Here is a 16,635-nt window from a genome sequence, read left to right as displayed (position 1 = left end):
ACACACACACACACACACACACACACACACACACACACACACACACACGGGGTTACGGGGGGAGGGAGAGACAGACAGAGAGAGAGAAACAGAGAGACAGACAGAGAGAAAGAGAGAGAGAGAAACAGACAGACAGAGAGAAAGAGAGACAGAGACAGAGACAGACAGAGAGAGAGAGAGAGAGAGAGAGAGAGAGAGAGAGAGAGAGAGAGAGAGAGAGAGAGAGAGTTGATTCATTAGATGTCCAAGAATGAGAGTGAGATTTCTCATAGCTTAAAATATGGTGCATGTACCTAACAAGGCCTGGTTAAAAAAATAAAAATTAAAAATTTCTTTTGTGGAGTTTTGAAAATCAAATCAAGAGAACTTTAAAGTGAAAACCAAAGTGGGGGGAGGGGAAAAACTTTCCTCATAGACCTAGAAAGGTATAGGTTTAGGAGGTATGCAATAAGGTAGTGCTTCTTTTTGGTCATAATATCTTTTTATATTCTTAGAAACTATTGAGGACCCTACCCCAAAGAATTTTTGGTTTTGAGGGTTATGTCTACTGATATTTACAATACTGGAAATTAAAATGTCTTGGTATTATTATAAAAAATGGTTTTGACCTCATGGACCATGGACCATGGACCTGCCCCCAGCCATGCTTTGAGAACTACTACTCTAAATAATTAGGTCTAGGAGAAAATGCAAAGATTTTTTTGTATCAGCATGCCTAATTTCATATTATGAGATTGGGATGAAAACTCACTGCAAACTTTGGATCAAGTCTATACTACCATAAGAAACCAGTGATAATAGCAGCCATTTCCTCACAGAGGTGTCATGAGGCTCAGATGAGATAATATTAATTAGATGATTAGCATAGTGCTAGTACATAGTAGGTGCTATATAAATGTTATTGCTATTAGGTTTTAAAAAATAATAATAACCCAAATTCTTTTGAGAATTATCCAAATAATATAGGAAAACGTATGTGAAATGGTTACTAGATTACTCTGATTTTTTGAAAATGCTATATAAATCTTCTGGATGAAGTGAGATAAAAAGAAATAAATATTTTGAAAATTTGAAGCACGACATAAATATGAGTCATCATTATTATTGTTAGTCTAAATTCTATTTTACTTTGTTCAATATGGACCTACATCTGAGCCTTTATCTACAAAACGAAGTGTGGAGCCTATTAATTATGCAAATCTTTCTCCTATAAATTTTCAGAGAAGGGAGATTCCTTCAAGCCAGATAGGTCAAGGAAGGTTTCCTGGAGGATATGGGACTTAAACTAGGCTTTAATCAAGCTGTAGGATTTGTGTGGGTAGAAAGGATCCTGGACTTAATTTCTGATAAGGTTAATAGTATATATATTAGAAATATGATTGATTGAGAATTTTCTGCCTATGATGGGGTCACAACTTGGGTTTTGAAAACTCTTTTTCAATCTTTCCGGGTCACCCAAGTACCCCCATTTCCCATTTAAATCCTCCCCTCCCACCATTTCCCAATAAAAAAGTTAGGATTTTAGTTATCAGGAAGCTTCTAAAAATAAAGGGCATTTTAGTCACCAAATAATTTCTGAATGCCAAATATGTTATAGTTTTGTATATACTTTCTGAATTGAGTGTATGTTAACAAGAACATAGGAAGATCACACCAGATGGACAAGTGACAAGATTTGAAATAGAGAATACACCAACCATGGTTGTGAATCTAGGATTCAAAAGTTCCAAATTCAAGCGGCTAACCTGGGATGTTTTCTGAACATAATAATTACACATGGTTGTTTGACTGATTCCTATAATGCAGCACCAAAAACTGAACACTATTCCAAATGCCCAGGGGTGGTTTGGTCAGGCCAGAGTGCAATTATTCACAGGTGTGTTGAAGCATTACTGCCCCCTAAGTGCTGATTGTTAGACATTTGCAAACACGTCCTTGTGTCCTCCCTCTTTTTCTGGACACTATATTTCTATTATCACACCCTAAAATTTCCAAACAAAACATCTTGGAAAGCTAAAGTGGGTTCTGGAGATATTTTAGAAAAATCCCCGGTCAGCATATGGAGAGTGAGAATGGAGGTATTGTTTACTCTGATTGGCTTTATCTGGAAACTCCCCAGGTGTTGCTCCTCAACTGTTACCTCATCCTTTGTCTTATCAAGTTCCCCCTTCACTTTTCTCTCTGCTAGTTGAGTTATTTTGGGATATGGCAAGTGGGAGCAAATGAGATAGGTACTACTTAAGAAGTCCTTCCCCTCTCAATGGGATTCTCATGCCAGGAAGTTTAAGAATCACTTCATGAAAGACTAGTCTAGCACTTAAAGAAGAATGGGGACAAATGTGAAGCATAAATCTGGGACCTGTGAATGATTGCATCATATCAGAGCTGGAAAGAACCTTTTGGGTCATCTAGTTATCAAATAAGAATGTGAAATCCTGTAGCTTGGAAGAAAATTTAAAGCTCATTTAAACTGAATCATCTTATTTTGAAGATGAAGAAGAGTCCCTCAAAACACAAAAGACTTGCCCAAGATCTGTGTAGACAATTAGTTATAAGGGAGGATTCCTATCCAGTGCCCTTTCCCAGGAGGTGGTTATTTACTAGAATACAGGTGCCATGGGGGAAGTTATCAAAGGGCATTGGAGCTAGTGAGCTTAGGGTATGACATGGATGATAAAGACAATTAAGGATGGAAAGAATGTAAAGGAACTTTTGTGAAAATGTTCTCTCCAAGAGCGTCATGAGGATATTAAGTTATTACCATGTTGCTCAGTGTATATATCCCAGAGTATATATCCCAAGGAACAGGGAGAATTCATGTGATGCAATTCAGATATGCTGTATGTGGCTAGATATGACTTCATAGACTCATAATCACTTACATTTATTTCCACAGGGTGTATTGGGGAGTAACACTTTACCACCAATATGTCCTTTTATTAATAAGGCCTCTTTCTATACACACCAAACCACTCATATACAAGCAATCTTCTCTTAAACTTTTGAGTAGTCTGGATGATACGCCTATCTAGTCAATGCATGGTTCCGCTGATTGCATTTCAGGGAACTCTTCTTCAGCATTATAAATTATGGTAGCACCTGGGCTCAGTTGACTCTCTAATCCCATAGGCCCTCAATCTAGTGGCACAAAGGATTCAATTCTGGTCAATGACCAGTGGATTATGTGGTTCATTCAGTTTATTATCTTCTCAAGTCAATTAACAAGTTACCTGATCTGAAGAAATGTAACACTAGATTGCCATTTTGTGAATCGAGTATTTGGAAGAAAGTTGAGCTGAATCTGGCATTTGAGTAATCTTTTAGCAATGTCAAGCATTATTATTTATCCTTGAGAAGATATTTCCTCAGTGAATCTGACCTAGGAAATTGCTCATTTTAAATACAAATCAAAATACAAAATATGTATTTTGAATGTTTCCTTTTGTGAAATTCCTTTTTCATGATAACTCCCTAAATTGTTGGAGAAGCTACTAAGATAGTATAAGCATTTACTAATCTGACATCCAATATTCTTCCCCAGCCAAAACATGCTTTGATTGGTAGAGTCTATAAAATACTGAAAATTTAAGTTTGGAATTGGGTTCTTCTCACTGATTCATTTCTAATGAGTACAAGGGCAAATATCACCCTTCCTTTGGTTTGTCTAAATCATTCAGTTCCAGTACCCTAATGGATTTGGCTGGGCATTTTGTCCCCTCGTGTTTAAAGCCATGTGTGTGGAACTCTGTGGAAATTGAATCAATATGTTTCTGATTCTTTCATAGTTAACTCATCAGAAGATTGTTTTGTAAGAGCTTTTTGATGTCTGAGAAGGCTATGAGCCTTTCCAAATGGAATTTCTTTGATCAATTTCATTATGATCAATAAAGAACAATGAATTTGGAGTAAGAAGACCTGAGTTCAGATCCCAGTACTGCTGTTTACTTTTTGTTATTTGGGCAGGTCTTAGGGTTCAGATTTCTTATCAATAAATTAAGGGGACACACCAGACCCAGGAGTTCTTAAACTTGAACTCATGAACTTCTTTTTTTAGATATATTTTAATAATTGTACTTGAATATAAATTTTAAATCCTATAAATTTGAAGTCTTATGGATTTTATTTTATGTATTTAAGACCATTATTCTGAGAAAGGATCCATAGGATTCATCAGCCTGCCAAGGTGATATGACACACAGAAAAAGTTAAGCACCTCTGAATTAGAGAATCTTCCAGGCCCTTCCATTTTATAGCCAGCCAGTTAAGTATTTATTCAGTCCTTACTAGGTGCCAGATGGAGATACAAAGGAAGGAAAAAAGAACAAACAAACAAACAAAAAAACCCACCCTGCCTCAAAGAATCCTGTCCAGAAGTCATTAAGAGCTGTGAGACTGGGAGAGAACTTTTACAGAATGTGGGATTTGGGCTGAATCTTGAAGGAATCAAGGAAAAGTAAGAGACAGAGTTAAGTAGGGAGAGCATTCTAGGAATGGGGGAACAGCCAGTGCAAAGGCTTGGAGATAGGAAATTGAATCTTATTTTCAATAATGATAATATAGGAATAGCCAGTAAGCTAGTGTAGTTATGCACAGAGAGTGTAGAATGCACAGAGAGGGATAAAATTTAAGATCAGAAAAGAAGGAAGAAACCAAGATACAAAGGACTTTAAATGCCAATCAGAGGAATTCTTAGTTGACCCTGTAGATAATACGGAACCATCATAGTTTATTGAACGGGAGGAGGGTGACATAGTCAGTTTTGGAAAAATCACTTTGACAACTGAGTAATAATGAATTAGAGCAGAGAGCTTTGAATTAGGAACATCAATTAGAAGGCTATTACAATAGCCCCAGTGAGAGGTGAGGAGGGACTGAATAAGATGGTGATTGTGTGAGTGGAAAGAAGGGACTGCACATGTGAGATGTTGTGAAGGTAGAAATAATGACAGACTTTGTGACCAATTGGGTTGTGTTTTCTGAGTGAGAGTTAGGAATCAAGGATGACGACAGGGTTTGTAAGACTGAGTAATTGGAAGGATGGTGGTACTCTTAGTAATATAGAAGTTGAGAAAGGGGAAGGAGGTGTTGTCAGAGGTATAGTTTTATGTTTAGCATATGTAAAAATGTTTAACAATTGGCTTTCCAGGAGAAGAAAAATACACATCCAATCTTTAACTTTAACAAGTTTAACTTGAATTATGAACCCTTTTTTACATCACTTTCTTAAGTCTAGAGCAGAAAATCAATAAAACAATGAATCAGGTCCTAATTTGTAGTGTTTTTCAACTTCTATGGTATAAAATCTCGCACTGAAAATTTAACAATTGCATCTCTCAAGCCAGGATGAGCTAGATACAACACACTCTTAGGTGTATAGAGAAAGATAATAAATTTGGCTTGGATATGTTGAGTCTGAGATACCTAGAGGATATTTAATTTGGGATCTCTGAAAGTAGTTAGGAATCAGGACTATAGCTCATGATAGAGATTAGGTCTGGATATAGAGATCTGGAAATGATCTGCAGAGAGATAATTTGTGTACACACACACACACACACACACACACACATACAGACACACACAAAAACTTTTTCGGGGATCCATGATCTTATTGATATGAATTTCTTATAAACCCTCCACCATTGCAAATTGCAACCCTTCACATTCAAAAGTATTTTTATCCATACATATTTTCCCACAATTCCTTCATAGAAGATCTACCCCAAGACCTGGAAGACTTTCTTGTGGTTCTTTTAATATTTTGTGTATCTCACTATTCAGGCTGTTATTCCTCATTCTCACTACAAGTCTGTCCCTCCTCCTTTTCTGGTCATTCGTGTTCTTGATGCTTTTTGCTCAACTTCTCATGCATAATCCATCATTCATGATATGCTGTAGCATCCATTATTGTTTGTCACCCACAGTTATGATACCTTTAAAAGCATAATATTCCATGATGTGCAGCTATATTGCATCACTGGGAAAATATGAGTATTAAAATTGTGAACTTTTGCAAAAGAAGGCAGCTTAAACGTCCTAATCAACTTCCCAAATGTGGTCAAGGCTTTTTTTTATCATCCATCCATTCAAAAAGATTTATTAAGCTGTTATATACAGTCACCATGCTAGTCACCATGCTGGAGACACAAAAGCAAAAGCAAAAACAGTTCCTGTCCTTTGGGGTACTTACATCACTTTGGGGGAAATCATGATCCTAGATAATAGTGGATTTAATCCAGTCAACCAACCATCTTCTTTGAATATCATAACATGGTATTCTTTAACTACTTGGTTTTTCTTGTTAAGATCAATATGTCAGAATACTTGCCTCAGCCAACATGTATATATTAAGAATTAATAAATAAAGTAGGTTTCTGATCATAAGTCATAAAATAGTTGAGCTGAGGAAATTGAGGAAAGAAAAATTTAAAGAACAGATATGACCTTGACCTAGTCATCTGCTACCTTCTATGAGTAGTCTGACTAAAGGAAAATTTTCATAGCTATTGATTGTAAGGCCTGTAGCTGTATCTCCTGCATGGGATAGTTTGACAATTACAACGTCCCATTGGATGATGGACAGTGTGTTAAGTGGCATTGAAGATAGCTCGTTTGCTGAACACCAGCTAAAAGCAGGAGATATGTGTTGGGGCAGCAGGCCCATCAGAAGATATCAGAAGCCAGCAGCATTGGAGGTTTAATTTGCCCCTCTGCATCTGTACTCAGGCAAAGAATGTGTATATAACAAGTATATTATGACCGATTCATGATAACCTAAGCGTATGTATTCTTTCTATTGAGGATGTATGTATTTGTGGAAAAGTGAGCCCGAAGTTTATGATTATTCTTTTGCAATTTTTTTTCTACTATGCTAATTTGTTAAATGCCTTTGCTTTGAAAAAAAAAGTTCAATAGGTCAATCTCTTTCAAGTGACTCTGAGGAGGCTTTATAGCAAAGATTCTTAACCTTTTTTGTGTCATGGATGCCTTTGGAAGTTTGGTGAACCTAGGAACCTATTCTTAGAATAAAATACATTGGATTGAAATGGAAACCAGTTATATTTAAATCTATCTATCTCAAATTGATGTGTTCCAGTTTAAGAACCCATGACATAAAACATTATAGGATTTGATACAATTAGTATTTCATGTGAAAATAGGAGCACATGCCTTCTAATTACAATCACAGGGCTTCTCCTACTATATTGCTCTGCTATATTGGAAAGGACACTTGACAGTCACCAAAACTGGTTCTGTCTATGACCCAATCTTGGGCAATTCACCGAATCTCTCAAAACATGACTCCTCATCTGGACAGTAAAGACATTCTTCAGTTATGAAGAAAATAAAGGCACTTGGAGAAGGAGGTAAATTCACTAATAATACAAAAATGTACTTTGTGAGTATTATTAGTCAACTATATTTACAATACCCAATTACTTCAGCAACTTCTTTAGCAGTTTCTTGAGTGAATTACATAACTTTGAGTTGGCCCTTAATATGGAATCATGATTGCACATGAATGCCAATTTATGCCCAACACTAGCAATATTTTTCATATTACATATTTTAAAATTTCCTCCCCTTTAGCTAAACCACAGGGAAGTTTATGTTGTATAAAACCACTTTAAAAAAAAACATGACAGTCCAAGTTGATTGAGAATGGGATACCCTGCTGTAACATTTATATTTTACATGTTGATTTGGAAAACATGATCACCCAATGGTTTGTATTTCCCTGTCTAGCACATAGAAATAAAGCTAATTAGTGTTTTTGAAGTATTGCTGTTTTTCTTGTTTTTAAGTTATTCTTTCTTTAAAACTAAAATACAGCTCTGATCTTTTACTTTCTTAAGAACATTTTCTAGGAAGAATATTATTATGTACCAATATTACAAAGAAATTCTGTGTTTTTACTTGTAAGTACCAAAAAGGAAATTTACATGAAAAGGGGAAAAGAGGGGCAGGGAGAGAGGGAGGTTAAAACTCCTTCTGGTTAATTAACCAATCAAAATGAGAAGATGAAAGCATGATGACCTCAAAGTTCTAGTGTTGTGGGAAAAAAATATATAACCACAGAATAATGGTTATAATGAATTTCAACTAATGAAAACCAGAAACAATGACCAATGGAAATAGTGAAAACAGTTGGATAAAATAGGTCACATTGCCCAAAGACTGAAAAATGTATTCAGCTCTTACTCTGCTACTATTACCACCCAAGCTTCTATGCTTTCCTGGTGGGAAAATATCTTCTCGACCATCAGGTAGCCATTTGCAGATCATTCAAATTCCTTGAGCTAGGTGTAGTCTTGACCCAACTTTCTGTCTCTATCACTTCTCAGTTTAGAGATGTGTACACTACTAGTGAATAACACTAGGAGAGAGGGAGTAGCTTTATATATACCACCACACCTTAGAAAATTCCGTTCCAGGTGATCGTGTCCATCGGAGGCTTTGAGCATTCATTGTATTATGTGCGATTTATTTTTTAAAACATCTTCATGGATGAGAAGAGTGCTTTGTTTGTAATAGATGCTCAATTAATTTGGGTTGAAGTGAATTGAAGTTCCTGACCCTAAAAATACAAGCACTTATGCAAAGTAATTTTCTAAAGAATCCTAATTGTGCTTTTCCCATGCTCTCTGCTCTGAGATACTTGCTTATGTTTACTACCCGGATTTCCCACTCTGCTGTCATCTTGGTCTGAGCAATCTTTATCTCATACATATATGGGGTGATTTAATAGTCACCCCTGCATCCAGTCTGTCCCAGATTCTATCTATCTATCCCATACATTGCTATCAGGTAATTTCTTTTCAAACACCATTTTGCTAATGATACTTCCCTATTCATAAACTAATCATAGGATCATAGGTTTAGAGCCAAAAGGGCTTTTGGAGGCCACCTGAGTCCACCCTCCTTATTTTGTAGGTAAGGTCCAAAAAGTAGCTTATATAAAGTAAGACAAGTAGCAAGTATCAGAGCTAGGATTTGAACCCAGGATGGCTGACTCTAATTCCATTGTTCTTTCCAAACCCATTTCATAGAATATTTATAAATTATAAAAATAATTACATTTATCTTGTATAAACAGGAACTGGCATGAGTAGCAGGGGGGAAGACAGCTTTCTTTAGTCTTTATATAAGACCGACCTATTTCTCTTTTCCAATCAGATCTTTTCTGGATAATCTACTGTGATAGTAATGGCAATTAAAGATTTCCCTGTATTGGCTTGGTTTTCAAATTGATTGTGTTAAAACCCAGAGTTTGTTAATCCCACCTGTGGGATGGGCTTGTTGATGTGAAAAGAAAGTCCTGTACTGGGAGGAGCTGGTGATGTAGATTTGGAGAGACACTGGAGAGAGGTGGAAGATCTTTTTTGGTAGCAGCACCTCGTGGAGAGAGAGAGACTAAGAGGATTGCTAGTGGCCGATTTGAATTGCCCTGGACTTTTGAGACCTGCCCCCTGAGCTGCCAAGGACTGAGGAGACATGGCTGTTTTGCTGGTACTTTGTCTGTCTGTTTTGATGTTATTTTGCCAGATTTGTCCACTGGTGAAAGACTGTCCTGTTGAAGAAGTCCTGGAACCTGGCATTTGGTTAAGAAGGCCTGAGACTGTCCTGCAGACAGAGAGGGAATACTGTCCACTGGTGAGGGACAGTACTGTTGTTGCAGGGGTCTGGAGACTGTCCTGCAGACAGAATGAATACTGTCCACTGGTGAGGGACAGTACTGTTGTTGCAGGGGTCTGGGAGCCTTTCTGTTGGTTCAGAAGCCCTGAAGAAGGATTTTCTTGTTGTATGTTTACAGAAATCCTGGGAGAGGGCTTTGCTAATGTGTTCAGGGGTTCTAGGGCTGTTCTACAGACAGAGGATAAATTCATGAAGGGACTGGCAATGTATCTTATGGCCTTGCTAAGCCTTGTCTCTCCAGGAACTAAGATTGCTGAGAACTTGCCTCATGTCAAAATGAAGAAAAGACCTCCATTTGGGTATTAAGTGCTGTGTTTAAACTTGATGTAACTCTGGGGTAGATTCAATTGTGATCCAGGGGTGGGGAACTTTTGACCTTTTTGTGTTCTATGGTTGAGCAAATGAATGTATTTTACTTATGTTTGGAAACTAATCTCCATTTGAGAAGAGGGGCTTTGTGGTGGACTTAATTAAGGTATAGCCTAGGGGTGGAGAAGTATTTGGAACAGAGACTTTGTAATTGATTGAATGATTGGAAAGTCCTGGGGTGGGGTAGGCCTTGGAGATTATTTAATCACACTTAGTAGATGCTGTATTTTGAATGATGTCATGTTTTGATCTTCTCTGTTCTGGGTTTGTTACTGAATAAAATAGAGAGCACCTATGCTGGTATTTTGAACCTGGGAAGTTGCCTTTGCTTGATATTACATTACATCTACTTCGTGATATTTTCTTGCATGCCAAACATCGTTAGAAATACATAGCTTTGGGGAGACTAGGTAGTTCAGTGAATAGAGAACTGGAACTGGAGTCAGGAGGACCTGAGTTCAAATCCAGCCTCAGACACTTAACACTTACTAGTCATGTGACCTTGGGCAAGTCACTTAAACCCAATTGGCCCTCCAAAAAGCAAAAGAAAGAAAGAAAGAAAGAAAGAAAGAAAGGAAGGAAGGAAGGAAGGAAGGAAGGAAGGAAGGAAGGAAGGAAGAAAGGAAGGAAGGAAGGAAGAAAGAAAGAAAGAAAGAAAGAAAGAAAGAAAGAAAGAAAGAAAGAAAGAAAGAAAGAAAGAAAGAAACATGTAGCTGCCTATTTATAGTAACCATCCTTCTTTTCATTGCCTTTGAAATTGTTTGTAATTGTGATTCTTGGGAGATTATGGTATCCAATGATTTGCTGCCATATAACACTACTGGGAGAACACTGATGGAGAATAAGCTGGGTTTGGGGGGTCAATCCCAGACAGGTATGGAGCCATTCACCTATAATCCCTGCTACCCAGGAGTCTGCTTAGTTACTAAATGTGACAGGAGATGTCCATGCAGTGGCCACACAACCACTTATTGGTGATGCTCAATTTAATTCAACAATGGCTTATTAAGTACTTGTAATATTAATGAGCATAAAGGATACAAATATGATAAACAATACAATCCTAATTAACAAAAAGTTTACATTCTTGTATGAAATATTAGAAAAAGATAAAAGAAATGTGCTATCTCTTATGAGTTATTTTAGGGATCAAATGAGAAATATTTACATCTGGTAATAATAGGTACTCAATAAATGCTTGTTTACTTCCCCTTTCCTTAAGGGAAGCCTCTTTTGATCCCTTCAGATAGTTGCCAGTATCCTCTTCATCTTCAAAAATTATCATGTATATATTTATCTGTTTATACATTGTAGCCTCCTAGGAGAACCTTGAGATCAAGAACTATTTTTTGTTTTATCTTTCCAACTCCAATCCCCAACATAATTCCTTGCATATAAGAGGTGCTAAATATAAGATTGTTGGAGGGCAGCTAGGTGGCAGATAGATTGCTGGGCCTAAAGTCAGGAAGACCTGGGTTCAAATCTGGATTCATACTTGATACTTGACCCTGGCCAAGTCACTGTTTGCCTCAGTTTCCTTTTCTACAAAATGAGTTGGAGAAGGAAATGGCAAAGTACTCGAGTATTCTTGCCAAGAAAACCCCAAATGGGGTCACAAAGAGTTAGATACAGCCAAAAGATGACTAAACAACAACAAAAAATGTTTTGGAATAAGACATTAAACCCTGCCTTCTAAGAGTTTAAAATTTAGTAGGAAAGATAAAATATGTATATGAATAACTCTAATACAAATTGGAATATGATGTCTACAGAGGAAAGGTACAAAATGCTTTAAGAGGCAAAGTACTCTGGTTTGTGGCAGAAAGGACTCTTACAATGGAGAGGGAGTCAGATTAGGTGACCAAGACAGCTGCTGGCAAAGACAAGAGTGCTGGACCTGGAATCAGGAAGACCTAAATTCAAGTCTGGCCTCAGGCCCTTAAGAGCTGTGTCACCCCGGGCAAGTCATTTAACCTCTGTTTGCCTGTTTCCACACATATAAAATAAGCATAACAATAGCACCTACCTCTTAGAATTGTTGTGAAGATTAAATAAAGTAATATTTGTAAAAATTGCTTTATACTGGTGCTATATAAGTGCTTATTCTCTGCCCTGCTTCCTCGTTCTTTTCTAATTCTGAAATTTTCTGTTTTCAGGGGGAGGAATAACATTTCGATCTGGTATGATTAGAAAAATACTTAAAGAAGATGGAATTTGAGCTATACCTTGAATGATAGGTAAGCTGAGAGACAGGGAGTAGTGGAAGGCTGATATCTGCAATACAGCTGGGCAATTTCAAGTCCCAGAAATACTAGCAGCAGTGCGGAGCTGTCCACAGCTGAAGCTCTTGCAAATGGGGTGGGGCTAGTTTAAAAGCAAAATATTGAAAGCTTTCAGGCATGGTTTTGTCCCAAGTGAGTCAAACTGGGAAGCATACCATTTGTATGAGTTCATATCTTTTCAGATACCTGGTTCCTTGAACGCTTTTTTGTTCTTAGAACATACTTGTTGGTTTTGCTTTTTGGATCTCAATGTTGCTTTATTTTCGGACCTTGGCTATCTGATGGATTATAGATTTAGAGTTAGAAGTAACATTAAAGATCATTTAACCCAATTCTCTGATTTTACAAATAAAAAACTGAGACCCAGAGTGATTTAGTGACTTGCACAAGGTCATACTTCAGTACTTCACAAAAACAGAATTCCAGAACCTCCTGAATCATAAAATACCATTTGCCTTAAAAATAGCTTATAAGTCAGTAGCCCCTTATCACTGGAGACAGCCCATCTCAATACTTCAAAGCTCTGAAGTTTAATCAGTATGGATGCTCCTTGTACTGATATAAGTTGTTACCCATCTATTACTTGATAGTTAGACTTCAGGAGTTTCTGTGACCATGTGTTCATCCCCGCATGCTGTTTATGAGCCTTTCTGAATTTACCTAGTCTGGTTCTTGGAAGATAACCATAAAGGCCACCACTTGGCCCATACTCAAAGCCTTTCTAATTTGGGAGAATCTTAAGGAGTTTGTACTCTGCTTGCACATTCTTCAAGAACCTAGCATCACCTCTAAACCCAGTAAATAGCAGAGTTTGGACTGAAATCCTGGTGCTCTGACTCCACACTCCACACTCAGTTATCTTTCCTCTATACCATATTAAATAAGCCTACTAGTACTGATGAGGGATGGCTTCAGTACCCTTATTTTTGCTAATGTTGTTGCCATAGTATCCCTGAAAGATTCCTTCTAGGTGAAAGGGGGGTGGGACTTAAAATTCTTAGACTGCTTTTGTGCATGTATGTAGCAGTGGTTAGGAGGTAGGAGGGTGATAAGTGGCAGCAGTAATGTTAGTAAATTTTGGTCAGCTCAGCATTTCAAAATGCAAAGAGACAGAAGCATAGAAATTCAGCCCTGGTGCTGCTGTTCCAATTCTATCCTATTCTTCCTCCCTCTCAGTTACAGACAGTTTCAATTTAATGGAGCACAGATGCTTTGCAATGCTATTAGTCAATGGGAAGCCACTTTGCAACAGGTTAAAGTCATTGGGAGCATTCCAATTTTATTATTATTATTATTATTATTATTGGAATCAGTTTTCCAGTGCATAAAGAAATAGTTCCACTATTGAATGGTTTACTTTTTTTGGTAATGTTTTTGTAATTTTTTTGGTAATGTTTTTGCCAAAACGCTTATTTCAGTGTTACAGACCTAGAGTTTCATTTGGAGCCCACAATCATTTTCTCCCACATCCTCACTTTCATATTGTTTGGTTTAAGCACGTCCAAATGTGATGGAATATCAGAGAATACTCTGGCTGGAGGGTTTCCTGTATATTGTCTGGTTTGACGCCTTTATTTTACAGGTAGACAACCTGAGGCCTAGAGAGGTACAATGACTCACCTGAGGTCATACATCTAGTTAACTAGAGAACTCAAACTCAGTCATCCTGATCTGTAGTCAGGTCCTCTTTCCACTTCATTGTGAAATTAAAATCTGGTAAGCCGGGCTGCTTTGAGTGTTTTCGTTTGGATAGACTTCCTGACAAAGAGCAGCTGCTTAAATTTGCTGGTCCTCTGTGTCAGCATCATTGACCAATGACAAGGTTGGAATATTCTGGGGAAAAGAAACCCAATCTTTCAAAGGTGCTTTGCCAATTTCTAATTTTCCTGTCATATCTTTATAGCCTCCTAACTCCTCATAAAGTGAGATGACTCAAAGAAAAACTTTTAGTAGTCTTCTTTCCAAAAAAATGGAAGACAAGTTTGTGATGAATAAAAGTTTGCTTTTTGGCATGGTTTTTTAAACCTGGCCTGGGTATAATGTGGGCAAGAGTACATAGATTAATTTCCATTCTTTTATATGTCAAGGGTCCATGATTTAATCAATGTGTGTTCTCTCTATTGAAACAGTGGAAGCTAAGAAAGCTTCATCCCCACCCTGGCATACTTTAATGAGTGAGCTCCATGAAGCAGCTAAGTGATACAATGGATAGCCATTAAATTGGAGTCAGGAAGACCTGAGTTCAAATCCTGCTTCAGATACTTCCTGGCTGTGTGAATATGGACAAACCAAGTCACTTCTCTCAACCTCAGCTAAGATAGGACAGCTATATGGTTCAATGCATTGAGCTCTGGACCTGGAGTCAGGAAGACCCAAGTTGAAATATAGCTTCAGACACTTCCTAGCTGTGTGACTTTGGGCAAGTCACTTAATCTCTGTTTCCCTTACTTAATTCATTGGAGAAGGAAATGGCAAACCACTCCAGTATTTTTGCCAAGAAAACCCAATACTTGGTAATGAAGAGTTGACACAACTGAATGACAAAATAACAACAAAAAGGGGAGATAAAAATAGCACCCATGTCCCAGGGTTGTAAGGAGGATCAAATGAGATAACATATGTAAGATGCTTTGCAAACCTTAAAGTGTTATATAAACGCTTATGCTTATTCTTATTCGTGAGTCACCTCAAAGGTCACTTGGTAATGAGCTCTTTATCAGCTGTCTAGGTCAGCCCTACCTACAAGCTGTCCCTAGACTTGAATCTTTTCCAGCTTATTAAATCCTGCCAGAGTTTACAACCGGCTTGAATTGCCACTGAGAATAATAATATCAACAGCAATAATGACTAGTATTTTATAGTGTTTCAAGGCCTGCAAAACATTTTACTTATGTTATTTCATTTGATCCTCACAACAAGCTTGTGAAGTAGGTGCTGTTATTTATGTCTTACAGATGAGGAAACTGATTCAGAATGGGGTAAAAGGACTTGCCCAGGATCACAGAGCTGGTAAATGTCTAAAAACCAAAGGTCAATTCTACTTCATGGTGAATTATTCTGATGGGGATTGAAAGAGAAGAGAAATTATGATTTCTATCAGTATAGTAGCACACTAACTGAATTATGGCATAAAAGAACTCTGAAGTGTAATACTGAACAGTGAGCCAGGGGACCTTGGTTCTAATTCTGCTACTACATAGGTATCAGATGACATTAAACACATGAACTATTAAAATACTCCAGAATGTGGTGTGAACCAGATTAATATGTAATTGGGAAATATTTAATAAAATAAATAAAAATACAATAGGACATAGATAATGTTAATATGTGGCTTTCTAAGTCATTATGCAGCAGTATCCTTACTTTCTGGGAGTTTGACACCACTTTTATATAAGATTGAACAAAGCTGCAACTTTTTGGAGGGTCAATATAAAATGAGAATGGAGTGAGAAGGTAATGTTAAACTATAATGACTTTCCAGTCCGGAGACTCCATGACATTTTGATATCTAGTGGGCCTATGCTCAAAATAATGTTTTGTTTTGTTTTCTATGAAAAGATACCATTTACCTTTTTTGGAAGAAGTATTGCTGTAAAAAGAGGTTTACCTAAGGACTGAAAGCTTTACAAGTTCAAGGAATAGAATGAAAGGGGATGTATTTTTCTTTCTTTCAGAGCAACTCCCTTTTCTTCACCTTTAACAAAATAGGAACTGATTTAATTTAAAAGTATGCTCCATTTTAAACCTGGCTGTAAGAAACCTTCTTTGGTTTGGAAAGCAGAGAGGCAGGAAACAAGGAAAGCCTGCTTTGGGATTTAAGATGTTTGTTACAATATGACACCCACACAAACCTCCTCTCAGCATAGCATCACTTTTTCCAGAGAAGAGGCATGGTGTCACCTGTCTTATTATTATTATTTTTTTTTACTTCACCCAATGACCTTCAATTAAGCTCCTATAAAGAAAGGCTACCCAGATGTCTTCACAGCAAAGCTGAGACATAAGACAAATAGCCCTTTGAACTATTAGGAGATGACTCATAAAAAATGGGATTTACTGTGAAGGAGAAGGAGGCAGACAGACAGAACTATATTGAAGCCACATCAACAGCAGCTGAAGCCTCAGCTTTTCCAAACCCTCCCCTTGTAAACAGTCGGGTTGCTTCATTTCCAGTGAGTGAACCCTGGACACTTTTCTTGAATAGAATGCATGACAAATAATCCAAGGCAAGGCAGAATTTCACAGGTTGAATCTTGACATTCAGAATGATATTCTCCTCCCAATC

At 37.3% G+C, this 16,635-nt stretch overlaps 1 long non-coding RNA gene across 1 annotated transcript in view; it reads left to right on the top strand.

The window, feature by feature from the left end:
• LOC138163095 (uncharacterized) overlaps positions 1 to 12,307 on the top strand; it is a 60,322-nt gene extending 48,015 nt beyond the window's left edge. The window contains exon 4 of the long non-coding RNA XR_011168790.1: positions 12,222 to 12,307. This is a non-coding gene — a long non-coding RNA (uncharacterized lncRNA). The remainder of the gene's footprint in view (positions 1 to 12,221) is intronic.
• The last annotated feature ends 4,328 nt before the right edge of the window (positions 12,308 to 16,635 follow it).

The sequence above is a fragment of the Petaurus breviceps genome, unplaced genomic scaffold (genome assembly GCF_028583685.1).
Source record: "Petaurus breviceps papuanus isolate PSGF00001 unplaced genomic scaffold, PetGlider_PUasm1.0 187, whole genome shotgun sequence".
NCBI classification, from domain to species: domain Eukaryota; kingdom Metazoa; phylum Chordata; class Mammalia; order Diprotodontia; family Petauridae; genus Petaurus; species Petaurus breviceps.
The sequence above is the reverse complement of the archived record's forward strand: the minus strand, read 5'-3'. Positions and strand labels throughout refer to the sequence as shown.